General features: G+C 38.3%; 1 long non-coding RNA gene across 1 annotated transcript in view; it reads right to left on the bottom strand.

The window, feature by feature from the left end:
* Positions 1-2080: 2080 nt before the first annotated feature.
* Positions 2081-17081, bottom strand: part of LOC149122746 (uncharacterized) — a 30472-nt gene continuing 15471 nt past the window's right edge. Inside the window, exons 2-3 of the long non-coding RNA XR_016219163.1 lie at positions 9984-10066; positions 2081-2125 (exon numbers count right to left, since the gene is read on the bottom strand). This is a non-coding gene — a long non-coding RNA (uncharacterized LOC149122746). The remainder of the gene's footprint in view (positions 2126-9983; positions 10067-17081) is intronic.

Raw genomic sequence — 17081 nt, 5'->3', positions numbered from 1 at the left:
TACTCAGCAGACTCATAGAATGGCAGATGTCCTAAATAGCACTCTGGCCTCAGAATCAGCCCTAAAGGCATTCGGATCTGGCTGAAAAGCCCATGAGAGTATTTCAGGCATGGAAAGCCAAGACACTCTGGCAAAAGATCTCTGTGAGTGAGATCCCAGTGGAAAGAACAGGTCTTCAAAGAAGGAGGTACCTTTCTCTGAAGGGAGGAGAGAACCTCCACTTTGACTATGACCTTGTCTAAACAAGATAAGAATCGGAGAACTCGGAGGGCTTCCATAGCCTTGGAAACTCATGACCGGAGCATAGGGAGACTACTGATGCCATAGACAGGAGTGTCAATTGGTAAAGTCAACAACAGGAGTCACTGTGCACTTACTCCTCATGTAGGATCTCTGTCCTTAATGTGCTGTGCATTGAGATTTAATGCTATAACAAGTACTCAAACAATATATTTCACTTTGTGTTTTCATGGGGGTGCAAACTGTTGAAATCTTTACTTAATGTATACTAAACTGATCCTCTGTAAAAAAGAAAGAAATTATCAACTCCCAACTTGACTCTTACTGGGATTAAACATGACAATAGGTCTGATCTGATTTCATCATCATTTAAAAAAAATCATCTATTATTTTTCACTTTATGTTTCTGTGTGAGAGCAAACTGTTGAAATCCTTACTTAATGTATACTAAGCTGATCTTCTGTATATTAAGATAATCGAAAATGAATCTTGATGTGAATGGAAGGGGAGAGGGAGTGGGAAAGGGGAGGGTTGTGGGTGGGAGGGACGGTATGTGGGGGAAGCCATTGTAATCCATAAATCGTACTTTGGAAATTTATATTCATTAAATAAAAGTTAAAAAAAAAGATGCAAAAATCCTCAATAAAATTCTGGCCAATAGGATTCAACAACACATCAGAAAGATCATCCATCCAGACCAAGTGGGATTTATCCCTGGTATGCAGGGATGGTTCAACATTTGCAAATCAATCAATGTGATACACCACATTAACAAACTCCCGAAGGAAAACCGTTTGATTATCTCAATAGATGTAGAGAAAGCATTCGATAAAATACAACACCCTTTCATGATGAAAACTCTAAGCAAATTGGGTATAAATGGCACATTCTTCAACACAATCAAGGTAAATTATGCAAAACTCATGGCCAACATCATATTGAATGGAGAAAAGTTAGAAGCATTTCCACTGAGAACCAGTACCAGATAGAGATGCCCACTTTCAACATTGCAATCCAATATAGTAGAAGTTTTAGCCAGAGCCATTTGACAAGAAAAAGAAATTAAAGGGATACAAACTGGGAAGGAAGAACTCAAACTATCCCTCTTTACAGATGATATGATTCTTTATTTAGGAGATCCAAAGAATTCTCCTAAAAGACTGTTGGAACTCATAGAAGAGTTTGGAAAAGTAGCAGGATATAAAATCAGTGCACAAAAATCAATATCCTTTCTATACACAGACAATGCCATGGCTGAGAAAGAACTTCTATGATCAATCCCATTCACAATAGCCACAAAAACAATCAAATACCTTGGAATAACTTAACCAGAGATGTCAAAGGTCTCTATGATGAAAATCACAAAATCTTAAAGAAATAAAGGAGAATAGCAAAAAATGGAAAATATCTTCTATGTTCATGGACACATCAGTATCATCAATATCATCAAAATGCCCATTCTTCCAAAAGCACTTTATAGACTCAATGCAATACCAGTCAAAACACCACAGACATTCTTCTCAGATTTGGAAAAAATGATGGATCTGAATGGTAGTCTCTTGTTATCAGGGACACTACAAGATATGTAACAAAATTTGAAAAGAATCTGCAGATTCACAAAACAGTGTTAATGTTTTGATTGAGTGTTTTGTTCCAGTTAGTATTACCTTACTTATAGGAACTATATTCCAAAGTAATCAGAGCTGATGGCATAATGTCAGCAGTTTATTGACATAGTTCATTAGCTTTATGTAAAGTAGTGAAGCTAAATAAAAAGGAATGCCACTTGCTACTTACAGTTTACGTCATAAATCAATGCATTCACAAAATTTGACAACATACCTCCATCTCATTTGCTACTTAAATTGTGTTGTGCTTTCCACATCTGAAACAAGACAAATTTTATGTATACTATTTAAGTTAAACTAGTTACATTATCATGGGAATGAAGTATCAGTTAAAAATGTGGTCATTAATTCTTTTAGAGATTAGACCAAACTTGAAGATCGCTTAAATAGAAGAACAGTCACATATATTACAAAATTCCTAGTGATTTTATGTTAACCTAATAGGAAAATATGATATGATTAAAAACTACATTTAGCATTAATCTGTTTCATACACATTATTTTAGAAGGGTGACATTTAATAGTACAAAGCTTAAAACAAGTCCAGTCAGATTTTAAAATAAATGAATGGCTTTTACTTACTAGAACAACCCTGTACTTTATAAAAGACAATATTTTTCACTTTTATGTGTCCCATAAACTGAATTTTCCATTGCCCACTTCTAGGAAAACTAATTTTAAAGTATTCCATGGTATTTTCATCATGGAATATTAAGCAAATAAGTAAAGAAAGTGGTATTGTCATAATATCATGTAAAAATTCTACAGGCAATAGATAAAAAAGCCATCCTGTGTATATTATAACACAACAGTTCTGTATTCATATGCACATGAGTATTCAGAAAATTTCAGAAGTACCTTTCTTTTTTTTTAACTTTTATTTAGTAAATATAAATTTCCAAAGTGCAGTTTATGGATTACAATGGCTTTTCCCCCCCATAACTTCCCTCCCACCCACAACCCTCCCATCTACCACTCCCCCTCCCATTCCATTCACATCAAGATTCATTTTCAATTATCTTTAGATACAGAAGATCAATTTAGTATATATTAAGTAAAGATTTCTTCAGTTTGCACCCACACAGAAAATAAAGTGTAAAATACTGTTTGAGTACTAGTTAAAGCATTAATTCACATTGAGCAACACATTAAGGACAGAGATCCTACATGAGGAGTAAGTGCACAGTGACTCCTGCTGTTGACTTAACAATTAACACTCTTTTTTATGGTGTCAGTAATCACCCAAGGCTCTTGTCATGAGTTGCCAAGGCTATGGAAGCCTTTTGGGTTGGCTGACTCCAATCTTATTTAGACAGGGTCATAGTCAAAATGGAAGTTCTCTCCTCCCTTCAGAGAAAGGTACCTCCTTTTTTGATGGCCTGTCTTTCTACTGGGATCTCACTCGCAGAAATCTTTCATTTAGTGTGTGTGTGTGTGTGTGTGTGTGTGTGTGTGTTTGCCAGAGTGTCTTGGCTTTCCATGCCTAAAATACTCTCATGGGCTCTTCAGCCAGATCCAAATGCCCTAAGGGCTGATTCTGAGGCCAGAGTGCTGTTTACGACATCTGCCATTCTATGGGTCTGCTGTGTATCTCGCTTCCCATGTTGGATCTTTCTCTCCCTTTTTTATTCTATCAGTTAGTATTAGCAGACACTAGTCTAGTTTATGTGATCCCTTTGACTCTTAGACCTATCATTATGATCAATTGTGAACTGAAATTGATCACTTGGACTAGTGAGATGATATTGGTACATGCACTTTGATGGGATTGGATTGGAATCCCCTGGCACATTTCTAACTCTACGATTTGGGGCAAATCAGATTTAGCATGTCCCAAATTGTACATCTCCTCCCTCTCTTATTCCCACTCTTTTATTTAACAGAGCTCACGTTTCAGTTAAATTTAAACACCTAAGAATAATTGTGTGTTGATTACAGAGTTCAACCAATTGTATTAACTAGAACAAAAAAATACTAAAATGGATAAAGTATTACATTGTACATCAACAGTCAGGACAAGGGCTGATCAAGTCACCGTTTCTCATAGTGTCCATTTCACTTCAACAGGTTTCCTTTTTGGTGCTCAGTTAGTTATCACCGATCAGGGAGAACATGTGATATTTGTCCCTTTGAGACTGGCTTATTTCACTCAGGATCATGTGTTCCAGATTTCTCCATTTTGTTGCAAATGACTGGATTTCATTGTTTTTTCCTGCTGTATAGTATTCTATAGAGTACATGTCCCATAATTTATTTATCCAGTCTACTGTTGGGGTGAGGTGAAACCTCATTATGGTTTTGATTTGCATTTCCCTGATTGTTAGTGATCCTGAACATTTTTCATGTGTCTGTTGGCCATTTGGTTTCCTCTTTTGAAAAATGTCTATATCCATGATGAATATAGATGCAAAAATCCTCAATAAAATTCTGGACAATAGGATTCAACAACACATCAGAAAGATCATCCACCCAGACCAAGTGGGATTTATCCCTAGTATGCAGGGATGGTTCAATGTTTGCAAATCAATCAATGTGATACACCACATTAACAAACTCCCGAAGAAAAATCATATGATTATCTCAATAGATGCAGAGAAAGCATTTGATTAAATACAACACCCTTTCATGATGAAAACCCTAAGCAAACTGCGTATGGAAGGAACATTCCTCAATACAATCAAAGCAATTTATGAAACACCCACTGTCAGCATCCTATTGAATGGGGTAAATTTGGAAGCATTTCCACTGAGATCTGGTACCAGACAGGGACACCCACTCTCACCACTGCTATTCAATATAGTTCTGGAAATATTAGCCAGAGCTATTAGGCAAGAAAAATAAATTAAAGGGATACAAATTGAGAAGGAAGAACTCAAACTATCCCTCTTTGCAGATGATATGATTCTCTATTTATGGGCTCCAAAGAACTCTACTAAGAGATGATTGGAACTCATAGAAGAATTTGGCAAAGTAGCAGGATATAAAATCAATGCACAAAAATCAACAGCCTTTGTATACACAGGCAATGCCACAGCTGAGAAAGAACTTCTATGATCAATTCCATTCACAATAGCTACAAAAATAATCAAATACCTTGGAATAAACTTAACCAAGGACATTAAAGTTCTCTATGATGAGAATTACAAAATCTTAAAGAAAGAAATAGAAGGGGATACCAAAAAATGGAAAATCTTCCATGCTTATTGATTGGAAGAATCAATATCATCAAAATGCCCATTCTCCCAAAAGCAATTTATAGATTCAATGTGATACCAATCAAAATACCAAAGACACTCTTCTCAGAGTTGGAAAATATGATGCTGAAATTCATATGCAGACACAGGAAACCTTGAATAACTCAAGCAATCTTGTACAACAAAAACAAAGCTGGAGGCATCACAATACTACAGGGCAGTTATAATCAAAACAGTGTGATACTGGTACAGAAACAGATGGCAAGACCAATGGAACAGAATAGAAACACCAGAAATTAATCCAAACATCTACAGCCAACATATCTTTGATCAAGGATCCGTGGAGTAAGGACAGTCTATTCAATAAATGGTGCTGGGAAAGCTGGCTTTCCACGTGCAGAAGCGTGAAGCAAGACCCCTACCTTTCACCTTACACAAAAATCCACTCAACATGGATTAAAGACCTAAATCTATGACCTGACACCATCAAATTATTAGAGAACATTGGTGAAACCCTGCAAGATATAGGTACCGGAAAGGACTTCTTGGAAAGGACCCTGGAAGCACAGGTAATCAAAGCCAAAATTAACAATTGGGATTATATCAAATTGAGAAGTTTCTGTTCTGCAAAAGAGACAGTAAGGAAAGTGAAGAGGCAACTGACAGAATGGGAAAAAATATTTGCAAACTATGCAACAGATAAAGGATTATAACAAGAATCTATAAAGAGATCAAGAAACTCCACAACATCAAAACAAACAACCCACTTAAGAGATAGGCCAAGGACCTCAATAGACATTTTTCAAAAGAGAACTACCTTTCAAATTCCATTGTTAGATGCATGACTTTCTAGAATGAGAAATAATGAAATCAATGTATAACTCTTTAATTTTCATTTCTTTTAGTTAGCATCGGGGGCATGCATTGTAGATCAGCAAGGTAAGCAGCTTGTCTGATGCCAGCATCCTATATTAAGGCATCGATGCTCCACTTTCATTCCAGCTCTCTGATAATGCACTTGAGAAAGCAGCAAAAGATGGCCCGAGTGTTTGGGCTCCTGACACCCATGTGAGAGACCTGGGTGAAGTTCCAGGCTCTGGCTTTGGTGAGGCCCAGCCCTGTCCATTGTGTCCATTTGGGGAGTGAAGAAGCAAATTAAGACCTCTCTGTCTCCCCTTCCCTCTCTCTATCTCTGCCTTTAAAATGCATGTTGTAAAAATGTAGTCAAATTTTGAACTATTTGTTTTTTAAATTTGATCATAATTTTTAAAAAGTTATTTAAAATAAACTCATTTCATACAATTCACAAATACAGTTCTAAGTTATTAATTTTAATTATCCATTTACTTATGAAATGTGAAGAAATAGTTCAAAATATATTGCAGCTGTCTCTAGAATATTCTTTCTTAAATATTTTATATAAAAGTTATTCTCTAATAAAATATCCCAACAGGCTTTAAATACTCCTACACATGACATAGTAAGTAGTTCATGGAGATCATGATAAAGTATATATATACTTTTATTCTGGCATGAAGGCAAATTTTGTTGACTCCTATATTCTTCAATAACCTGAAAATATTTTTTCCATAAAGTTGGGGTGTCAAGATACTGAAGGGCAAACTTTAGAAATTGAAAAATGTGTCAATAGCATCACCAAGTAGAACATGGGGGGAAAAAGAACTTATGACAATATGTAGGAAGGAACAGTTACTGGTAGAATCTTACATTATTATAAATAAAAATTACATAAAGTATAAGTCACATTCTTACATAATTTGAATGAAAGAACTACCAATGTAATATTATTTTCCTCAATAGTTCTCCTTTGTATCTATTTCCTATGTATAACAGATATTGTTATCTTATATTATACTCAAAAATATTTGATAGTATATGTTTTACATAGAAAAAATGAAATCCCTCTTGAAAAATTTCTTACCTTCATGTTGATGAAACCATAACATTATAGAGAACACTTTTGTAAACCAATTTCAGCAAGATCATGTGTGATCTTGATTTTATATGATTTTATTTTATATGATTTTATATGACATGATTTATGTGGACAAACCTTAACACTCCACCAAAAAGCTGTTAGAATTGATAAACCAATTCAGTAAAGTGAATATACAAAATCAAGTGCTTTTTTCTAGGTTAATCATGAACTCAAAGAAAAAGAAATCAGGAAAGAAATTTCATTCACAATAGGTACCAAAAAATCAACTGTTTAGGAATAAATTGAACCAAAGAAGTGAAAGGTTTATACAATGAAAAGTATCAAACATTGAAGAAGAGGTCATTAAGGACCCCCCCAAAAAAAAAAATGGAAAGACACCACTTGCTCATGGGTTGAAAGATTCAAAATCATTAAAATGCCTATTCTACATGAACAATCTATAGATTCAATGCAATCCCTATCAAACTACTAATGACATTCTTTACAAAACTAGAAAAAGCAATCCTAAAATTTGTATGGAATCACAAAAGACCCAGAATAGCCAAAGCAATCCTGAATGAGAAAAGTCAAGCTGGAGGCATCTACCTGACTTCAAAGCATACTACAAAGCTATAGTAATTAAAGCAGCATAGTACTGGCATAAAAACCAATACATAGAATGATGGAACTGAACAGAGAGCCCAGAAATTAATCCACATACATACAAGCCAACTGATTTTTGACAAAAGTGCTCAGACCAAACAGTGGAAGTAAGGACAGTCTCTTGAACAAATGGTGCAGGCAAAACTGGATTTATATGTGTACAAGAATGAAATTAGATCCATACCTATCACCATATTCAAAAATAAACTCAAGATGGATAAAAGACTTAAATTTAATACTATCTTTTGTAGATTTTCAATTTTCAAAATTAATTTGTGAAAGATAGAGGTGCAGTGGTTATGTTGCTGCTAGAGATTTATGCAACCCATATCAGAGTGTTTGAATGGAGTCTAGCCTACTTGGGTTCTAATCTAGATTCCTTCTAATGAACACTCAGTGAAACAGCAAATGGTGTCTCAAGTGCTTGGATCCTGCACCTACACGGTAGAACTGGATTGAATTTTGGGCTCCCAGCTCTCAGCTGTTACAGGCATTTCAGTAGTGGACCCACAGATGAAAGATCTCTTTCTCATTCCTTCTCTCATCTTCACCTTTTACCTCTCTTTCTTTCCAGTAAAAATGAAAAACAAATACAGATTTAAAAAAATACTGCTAATGAGTTTTTAACAGCAATTTTTTAATTTTTAAAATGTTTTAAAGGTTATTTACTGCCGGCGCCGTGGCTCACTAGGCTAATCCTCCACCTTGCGGCACCAGCACACCAGGTTCTAGTCCTGGTCGGGGCACCGGATTCTGTCCTGGTTGCCCCTCTTTCAGGCCAGCTCTGCTGTGGCCAGGGAGTGCAGTGGAGGATGGCCCAAGTATTTGGGCCCTGCACCCGCATGGGAGACCAGGATAAGTACCTGGCTCCTGCCATTGGTTCAGCGCGGTGTGCCAGCCGCAGCGCGCTGGCCGCGGTGGCCATTGGAGGGTGAACCAACGGCAAAGGAAGACCTTTCTCTCTGTCTCTCTCTCTCTCACTGTCCACTCTGCCTGTCAAAAAAAATTATTTATTTATTTATTTGAGAGGTAGAGTTACAGACAGCGAGAGGGAAATACAGAAAGAAAGGCCTTCCTTCCATTGGTTCACTCCCCAGATGGCCTCAACAGCCAGAGAGCTGTGCTAATCCAAAGCCAGGAGCCAGGTGCTTCTTCCTGGTCTCCCATGTGGGTGCAGGGGCCATCTTCTACAGTTTTCCCAGGCCATAGCAGAGAGCTGGATTGGAAGAGGGGCAGCCAGGACTAGAACTGGCACCCATATGGAATGCCATGCTGCAGGCAGAGGATTAATTACTCTGCCATGCAGCTGGCCCCTAAACAGCTATTTTTAAAAGAGTGGTTTTATTTTACATTATAAAGATTCCCTAGAAACTTTTGTCCAAAAACTTGAATATTCAAGATAACTAGGTTTAATTCAATCATATGCTACTAATAGGGTTTTTGGAAAAATTCACATTTGCTTCCTATTATATATTTCATCTTCACCTGATTTCAGGATGAGATAAATAATCTCATGTCTTAACAGTGTTTATAAGTTTCATTTTTTTCCTTTGACATTCAGGACTTAACTTTAAACAAAGTTCACCTTTTCTATAAAATACAAACATTTCCCATGTTTGATTCTTGTGTGTTTTTTTCTGTACTGTCCTATGTGAATGCATGGCCTGATACACAGATAATTGTGGGGTCACATAGATGACTGTGCAACTCCCTGGCCCTAAATAATTTTATGAAGTCAATTTGTTTTATAAAACTAAACAGACTTGCACTACTCTTCATAATATCCATATGAAGAGAGTAAATATACTTGTCAATGAGACTTTTCATATTACCTAAAATAGTCTTACAATCTATTAATAAAGAAATAAAATTCCTTTTTAGATACAGCAGAAATTAAGATTTTTGACTTAATGAATTTAGTGTTGAAATCATGTTTTTCCTTGAGTTGTTCAAATAAGATGGCTTGGTTTTGGAAAGCCTCTTTCAGCTGAGAATTTAAACATTCTAACCTATAATGGAGATTCAAAAATAATTATTCTCACCCATAATTCTAAAAATATAAATAACACAAAACACCAGAGTATATAATTATGTAAGTTCCTAAAAATTTGAAAGTAAATATTTGGCAACAGTATCATGTTTCCATGTGTCTTTGAGGATAGATAATGTGCAACATTTAGGGAAAATGTACAAAAAGTATGCATTCCAAAATAGCTTGAAGATGAATTTTTTCCTGGTTTCACATAGATGTGCTTAGGATCATAACTCTCCTATTTCTTACAGCCAGTGCTTCATAAGGACTCAAGTTACTTTTCATACTTTGAATTGTAGTTTTCCTGATGATCTTGTGACTTCTCAGCATTCTGTACAGGTTCTTAATGTTCATCTTTTTCTTCTTGTAGCTAAAAAAAAAAAAAAAAAAGTAGAAAAAGCACAAATTTTACCAGTACCTGGTGCAAATGTGCCCAATACCCAAATTAGCAATTAAAATCGTATTGGCACACAGCAACATCTCCTAATTTGCATATTGTTCAGGATTATATTTGTGCTATGACAGCAGAGTTGAGTTGTTGCTATATAGATCACGTGGCCCAAACTCTAAAATAATTTGATCTGGCCTGCAATTATTATTGATTTCATGTTTGTGCAAAATTTGATGATTCAGCCAGGAGGCATTCCAAAGAAAGTTAGTTCCCATTCACATTGCACTGGTCACACCATTGAGAATGTCATCAAATGGGAAACATAATGACTAAAATGTGTCCCCAGTACTGCATCAAATTCCATCCATTAGCCAACAGCATTATTTTCACATAATGTATAGATTATGCAGAATAACGCAAACTAATCATGACATGTAACACAGACAGAATGTCTAGATTGTACACGCATACCATACAAGATCATTAGAGACAGGCTAATGCCAGAGACTTGAGAATATTGGACACTATGTCTACATTAAATTTCTCATATGAACTAATTTTTGGTTGCTTGTGCAAGTTCTCTGAGGGTAAGAAAGGTTAGATGGCTTGGTTTATCAGGGAAGCTTTTCTCAAGAGTTTTTCAGTTGGTAATGAGCTATGAAACTGTAAGTCCCCCTTCTCGATACATGATTACAAGAAATTAAACATAGAATTTGTCTTTAGTGAATAAATCATTAGTAGTTGAAAGATATACTTACTATTAGAATCCAGTGAGTTTAATTTTATAATTACTTAAAATACATATAGAACGCATTTTCTAAAACTTATATGCAAAACATATATGTCAAAGTCTCACAAATACATTATAATACAGCATAAAGTGTTTAATTTATCCTGACATCTTCTAAACTACACTATCTTCAATATATACAAGGAAAAGTGACATGCATATCAGATATTTTCCCCTGAGTTACATTACTATTTAGACAAGATTATCTCCTATGAAAAAACAAAATGTTATGTAAAACTAAGGGTTACATTGCTATGCACAAAGTAGCTGACAAGTACTGAAAACAGTTATGCCTGTAAGAGATAAAAATGTCACAGAATGAAAAGCTTATTGAAAAAAGGGAAATTTGGGCTTAGGTCTGCATGAACAAGGTTAGATGAACAGAAACTAAAAGAAAGAATGGACAGCACAAAGTGGAGAGATGAAACAGGAACAGGAAAACCCAATGGCAAGGAGGAAAACACTAAGTCTCACAAAAAAACTTGCAAATCAATGCTCAAAGCAGTGTCAATAATAGTCAAAAAGTGGAAACCACCAAATGTTGCTCCACTGATGAATTGGTTAATTCATACAAGAGAATAGTATTGCACTATACAATACAAGATGATTTGACAAGAAAAAAAGTACTAACACCAGCTACAACATGGTGGACTCAGAAAATGCCTAAGTGCAAGAAGCCAGTCATAAAGAACTATAGACTGTAGGACCCTATTTATATGAAATGTCTCCTCAGAGACCTGAGAAAATTTGAGGGGCGGTGGCGGGCAGTCCAAGCGACTGCTCCTCTCCCGCTGAGTGGCGGCCGAGGCAGTCCCAGGAGCCGAGGCTGTGGAGGCTGAGGCGACAAGGGTGATGCGGTGAGTCGCTGTGGTGGCCACTTCTGCCGAACCGCATCCCTCCTCCCCTGTCCGCCCTTCTTTCCCCGTCGCCCCTAAACTTGCCTGGGATAAACAAACACGCCACAGGGCGACGGCCTCTGCCACTACCACCCCTGAGCAGACCTTCCCGCCCTGGGACGGTCCGGGCTCCGACTTCCTTCACTTTCTTTCTGTTTTACTTGAAATTAATTTAAGGTTTGATTTTGATTTTGATTGTGAAAAGAATACTTATCATGAGCATCATTTTATGTTTATTGGTCTCAAAATTGGGTTGACTACTGAAATTGTTAGCAGGAAGTTTTGTTAAAATTACATGGAGCTTAATTATCAAATATTTCATAAGCATTGATAAATTGCATACTACTAAAATAGCATTTACAGAATTAGGACTTATTGCAGCAAATAAACTCTCCTTGCGTTCATCAGTAGCACTGGGTTATATAACAAGGTTAACTGACAAGACAGTCTTTGGTTACATAGGCTATGATTGTATGAATATTATTATATGAGCTTTTTAAAAATAACTCGGCGCCTCGGGCTGGGCCAGACCAGAAAGCAGGAGCGGCACGGCCCCGAGCTGTGCAGGGGAGCCGAGGTCTGGTGCGCCGGTGGGCCCGGGCTGCCTGGGACAGCCTCGGCCTCTGCTCCACCTGCACGTCAGACTGTGCCTCTGGGCGGGTTCACTCTTCCTTGTTCTCTGTGGGGTTCATGTGTAAGCCAGACCCCCTGCCAGCCGCACTGAGCCACCTCTGCCGCTGGGAGGGGTCCAGGCTGGGGTGGTCGCACTGGTCTGGCCCCCGTGCTGCTGTCCCACCCCAGCCTGGCTGCTGAGTCAGAGGCCCCGCCCCTGGGCCCTGCTGCTGCCGGTACCAGGCACGCTTTGCCTCTCCACACGCCCTGGCGCTCCAGCAAGCCAGAGCTGGAAGGCTCACGGCGGGCGCCACCATCTGCCCGCCTGACTCCTTCCAGAGCTTTCCTACCCAGAGCTCCATCAGGACCAGGGTGGGGGGCGTGGGAAGTGCACGGCTGGCCCTGCACAGGGCTGGCTGGGGTCTGCTGCCTCTTGCCCACTGGCCTCTTTGCGGGGCTCAGAGCTCCCTCCCATGGGCGGAGGCGTGGGAGGGGCTCGGCAGGGCGCTGGCCCCAGTGACACCTTGACAAAGGAGGCTGGTGGCTTGCTGACAGCCCTCACGCTGCAAGGCCGTGCTGGCTCCCATGAGAAGGTCAGGGTCACCTCCGAGCTCCCCTGAATTCCCTCGGTGCCCATCCCATGCCAGCGGGAGAGCTGCCTGGGTCGGGTGCCCTGTGGCATCCCCTCCCCAGGAGCAGGCCAGGGTGGTGGTAGTCTTGCATCGGTGTCTGCGTAGCCGTTTTGAGCTAGAACTAGCATTTCGGCCCCTTCAGAGCTTAGTGGCCGCGCCGTCTCGGGCAGCCATGCCTGCTGCCCCCGGGAACCCCGCACCCATCGGCCGGCGCTCCCACGGCCTCTTCCCTGTGGACCCTCTCCCAGCCTCTGGCCCGGCCGGTTCCAGGGACCCCTCAGTGGGCCTGGGGGCGGGGCTAGTGTTTGTGGCACTGTTTCCCTCCTCTATCCATCGGCTGGTCCTGCTTGGTCAGTGTCGGTCCGTGGCTGCTGGCCATTTGGGTGGTCGGAGCGCTCCCTTGGGTTTGTGCGTGGAGAGAATTTCTGGGTCACACGTCGACTGTTTCTCTCTGTAGGAAACCCTAACCGTTGTCTACGTGTATCCTGGGAGAAGCGTCTGCTCGGGTCCTGATTGGGTTGCTCTCTGTGACTGTGTTGGAGAGTCCTGTGTTCTGGGGATTCGATCCTTACCAGTTACATGGTTTACAAACACCAAAATAAATAAAATAATAACTGATGCCTAACATTGTACATACTCAGAGAGAAGCATGTGATATTTTGACACATGTATACATTTTGTAGTGTTCCAGTCACGGTAAGTGAATTGTGGACACATTCAAAACTCTTCGAGTTTTATTTTGAACCCCTGGTCAAATAGAAAATGAAAACATTGCATGTGTCCAACCTCTGATGAATGAACACAGAAAATATGGCAGAAACACTCAATTGAATGCCACTCTGACATAAGGTCGAAGAATGAAATCTTGTCATTTGTAAAAATAGGAATGGATGTGGAAATCATTATGTTAACTGAAATAAGCCAAGTACTGAAATATGAATATCACATGATTTCACTCACCTGTGGATTCTAAAACAACAAAAAAGTGATCTTGTAGAAATAGATAGTATTATGTTTGTTACCAGAGGCTGTGTTGGAGGGGAGAGGGGATTGAGGAAAATGTTGACTAATGGGTACTAAGTTATAGCTATATTGGTGTAAAAAGTTCTCTAGTTCTTCTGCTCAGTGGTACAACAAAGTTAATATGTGGCATATTTCTCTATATTAAAAATATCTGAGGGCTGCTATTGTGGCACCCCATATCAGCGTGCTTGTGATCAAGTCCTCCCTGTACTTTAGATTCAACTTCCTGTTAATGTGCCAGGGAGACAGCTAATAATGCCCAACTACTTGTGTTCCTGTCATCTAGGAAGGAGACCCAGATGGAGTTGCTGGCACCTGGCTTCTGCCAGATCCATCCCTAGGTGTTGTGGGAATGTGGGAAATGAACCAATGGATAGAAATTCTCTTTCTCTTTCTGTCTCTTCCTCTCCCTCTGTCACTGTGCTTTGAAATTAATTAATTAGTTAATTAATTAAATATTAAATTACTATAGAAGATGGGATTTTGAATGTTTTACCATAAAAATGTTAAATGAGTGAGGACATAGGTATATTTATCATGATTGGACATTGCATCTTGTTTAATATTAATTGGTGTCCCATAAATAAGCACGATTTTTAAAAATATTAAAAAATTTAGAAAGACAGAGACTGTATAGTACAATATTGTTATCTACTATTACTCTACTGTGCAACAAAATACCAGAATTTCTTTGCCACAAGATAGCTTTGTGTGCTTATACTATATATACATGGAGGATAAATAAGTAGTCTTTTGTAATTAATCTCTTTCAATTGATATTATGCTTGCTAGCTTCATCCATATATGGTCACATAAGAGTTCTTACTGTTATTTTCTTTGCTACCATTGTGGAAATACATCATAATTTATTTATCCAGTCCAGTCTTGATGGACATACTTACTAGTGGAGTTTGTGATTTGGGGTTATTACAAACAGTGATGCTTTAAAACTTTTAAAACTGTGTGCAGTTTGTAAACCCATCTATGCTTTAGGTCTACATTGAAAAATGGAATGCATGAGTTTTGTGTATTCAGATGTTTAGCATTAGATATTTACACACATTTATACATTTACCAGAAATATGAGAGTGTTCTGGGTGCAACAGTATGGCCTGTCTTGTGTTTCATGATGTGTGGTGTCATCTTTATTTGTATTGCATTTTCAGCTGCTTAGTAAAGTTGAATGTTTTTAAAGCACATTTGTCAGCCTTTTGGATCCCTCTTTGTGGACTCAAACCAGCACCCTGCCATGGCATGCCAGGTTGCAAGCAGTGACTGCACCACAGTGTTTGCCCCTGAAACTGCCAAGTTAAGAAGGTAAAATACTATGGGTGTGCAAAGGATAAAAAAGAGGTTTTGTTGTAGGCACAGTTCCTTACAAAGTTAAGAACTACTTCCTAAATTTATTAAGAGGTTATCTCTTCTTTTCCTTTGTAAATAAAAAGGGCATGAAGGCAGAAACAGGAAACTTGAAATTCAATTGCAATCACTCATGCAATTTGTCCCTTCCTATGTGGCATTATAGAAATTTCCTTTTTATTGTGTACAATTAGTGTTTTAATATATTCACTGAATTGTGAAATCATCATAATGATTTAATTTTTGAATATTTTTATCATCCTCTAAAAAAACTCTTATACCCATTAAGAGTCATTTTCTACTCCTTTTATTCCCAACCTGAATCAACCAGTGAATTACCTTTAGTCTCCATGAATTTGCTTATTTTGGTCATAAATTTAAATTATGTAATATGTGGTGTTAACTCATATTAATATGGATAATTTCCATACTTTTGCTTCCTGTAAGCATAGATGAGTCTTCATAGAATAGTAAAATCATACATTTCTAGAAAATGTTTTAAGCAATCAGGGCTAGACATAATAATTTATTAGTTTTGTCCTTAATATGAGCTATCACTCATTTAATCTGTATTAATCTGAAGTATCTTCATATAATTTTTTCCATTTTTTTTTTTTTTGACAGGCAGAGTGGACAGTGAGAGAGAGAGAGACAGAGAGAAAGGTCTTCCTTTGCCGTTGGTTCACCCTCCAATGGCCACCACGGCCGGCGCGCTGCAGACGACGCACCGGGCTGATCCAATGGCAGGAGCCAGAAATTTATCCTGGTCTCCCATGGGGTGCAGGGCCCAAGGACTTGGGCCATCCTCCACTGCACTCCCTGGCCACAGCAGAGAGCTGGCCTGGAAGAGGGGCAACCGGGACAGAATCTGCTGCCCTGACCGGGACTAAAACCCGATGTGCCGGCGCCGCAAGGCGGAGGATTAGCCTAGTGAGCCGCAACGCAGGCCTCTATTTCATTTTTAAAAACTAGCTTACAGACATATAAATATTGTACATATTTATGGAGTACTATGTGCTGTTTTGATACACGTATACATTGTATAATGTTTAATCAGGGTAAGTATATCTATCTCAAACATTAAACGTTTCTTTGGCATGAAAACAAACAAAATCCAGTCTTTTAGGGCTTTTTCTTTGTATAAAGAAATATACAGTACACTAGTATTTTCTTTAGACACTACTATAAAATAGGACCCCAGAACTTCTTACTTCTATCTAGTTCTATCTTAGTAATATTTTCTTCTACATTTATTCATTGAAAATGATCAGTTATTAGTTAATAGGTTGATTTGAATATGCCAACTTTCTGGTTTTGTCTCTGAACATTTGGAGAAGTTCAAGTGAAAAATCTATCTTCAAGAACTTATAATCCTGACTTAATACGTTAGGAGAAAAATGAACTTCATTCATTGTATTAAACAAAAGCTTTATAAGCAGGAAAATTGAATAAAAAGGAGTATGCAAGATTATTTTGAAGAAATGAATTATTTCAGTCAGAGTTTGTACAGATTACATTTCTTTTTTTTTTTTTTTTTTTTTTAAGATTTATGTATTTACTTGAGAGGTAAAGTTACAGACAGAGGGAGAGACAGAGAGAAAGATCTTCCATCCACTGGTTCACTCTCCAAATGGCTACAATAGCCGGAGCTGAGCTGATCCAAAGCCAGGAGCTAGGAGCTT

This window comes from Oryctolagus cuniculus, chromosome 13, assembly GCF_051225735.1.
Source record: "Oryctolagus cuniculus isolate XC-2025 breed Fujian yellow rabbit chromosome 13, ASM5122573v1, whole genome shotgun sequence".
Lineage (NCBI taxonomy): Eukaryota > Metazoa > Chordata > Mammalia > Lagomorpha > Leporidae > Oryctolagus > Oryctolagus cuniculus.
This window is presented reverse-complemented; position numbering and strand designations above follow the sequence as displayed.